We start from the raw sequence: 1,832 nt of genomic DNA on the forward strand, positions 1-1,832 counted from the left end.
CTGCCTGCACACCTCTATCAAATACCCTCGGTGCTAAGGTGTAATGTACAGCCTACCTGCACCACAGACTTCCCCTTGTTGCACTGTAAAAAGAGTTCTAAAAAGAGACTATCAAAAAGCACCAGTAGACTGTAAAATCCAAAATAATACAGGTCCAAATGACTTTTACAGAAAGACAAGCAGAGATGCCATCACCCCATAAACTCATACACACACAGCGTCAACAAAACAGCTTCCTCCATGATTTATCAGTTCAAAATAAATAGGACCAGATTAAAACATACTATTTATACTGCCCATCTGCACTCTACATGGTAAATTTACCTTCCTGCGTTTCTTCCTGACTGAAGAACTGTAACATATTATTACTTCATTTGTTAAATAAATATCTACTGGATTACCAAAGATTAGCTGACAATGACAAGTGGTGAAAGACTTTTTCAAAGCATTCCTTTAGTACAGTACAACAGTACACACAAAAGTTAACACATAAAACTGTATTAATGAAAATTCTGCTTAAAATACCAAAAATAAAAATGAATTAATACTGCTTGAGCTCATTTTAAATACTTATATTCTGTTTAATGTCCAGCATCCAAGCATATGTTTGCGGTGGCTGTCCTGTGAGGACCACGTAGCTATGATAAAACAAACAAACCAAAAAGACAATTGTTCACGAGCTGAGAAGCAGAACTATCATAAATATATTAAAACACATTAATTTAAAAAAACAGCTGAATTAAAAGCATTGAGCTGTATGTGACATGGATAATAACCTACAGGGGGTTTGAAATATGAATGGAAAATGAAGGTGAAGCGTTGGCAAAACAGCTGGTTAAATGTAGTACGAAATCAGACTGATAGAGACATGTACATGCTTGATACAGACTGGCTAATTGTGGAGAGCCAGAGAGACCTGAAATCAGCAGGTACAATTGTGTCAAAGTAAGCAATGAGTCATGCATTCAACCACAATGGACTGCATGCACTCTCACCACCAGCGAGACTCCATGAAAGAAGAATGTTGAGCAACATTTAGACCAGCCTGTGAAATACTGGGAGAATATAGTCTGTTTTTGGATGCCATAAACATGATATTTGGTGGTCAAAGGGCACTGCATATTACCTCACCATGCCAACAGTGAAGTTTAGAGAACATCATGATGTGGGGCTGTTTTTCAGCACAGGGCACTGACATGCGTTATATAACTGAAGGAAACATGAATGGAAAAAGATACCAAGACATTCTGATAGAAATTCGCCGTCCTCTACCAGGTTGATAAAGATACAACAAGGGTAGATGTTTTAGCAAGACAGTGATTTCAAACACACAGCTGAGGAAACTCTCAGGTGGTTTCAAAGAAAGAAAATAAAGCTGTTAGAATGGCTCAGCCAAACACCTGACCTGAATCCAGCTGGTGATCTATGGCAGCGGTCTCAACCTTTTTTGCGCCACGGACCGGTTTATGCCCGACAATATTTTCACGGACCGGCCTTTAAGGTGTCGCAGATAAATACAACAAAATAAAACTAGTACCGGTACCGAAAAAAAAGAAGATTTATTCATAACACACGTGAAAAGACCCAGGAAAACCGAGTTAACGATAAAAACGATAACAAAATAACGCTGAAAACCGGTAAAAACCCTGAAAACTATACATTTCACACCTGAGCCTCTACTGTCGCGGCCCGGTACCGGTCCGAGGCCCGGGGGTTGGGGACCGCTGATCTATGGCAAGAACTAACGGTCAGAATTTACAACATTTTATCAGTGTGTTGTTGCAAGCACCACCTTCTTTGCTGTGTCATGCTGAGGTGCAGGCATGGCAGGC

This window comes from Aulonocara sp. 'chitande type north' Nkhata Bay, linkage group LG4 (assembly GCF_057382095.1).
Source record: "Aulonocara sp. 'chitande type north' Nkhata Bay isolate Kocher_YH1m ecotype deep benthic linkage group LG4, A_spYH_male_GT1.1, whole genome shotgun sequence".
NCBI lineage: Eukaryota > Metazoa > Chordata > Actinopteri > Cichliformes > Cichlidae > Aulonocara > Aulonocara sp. 'chitande type north' Nkhata Bay.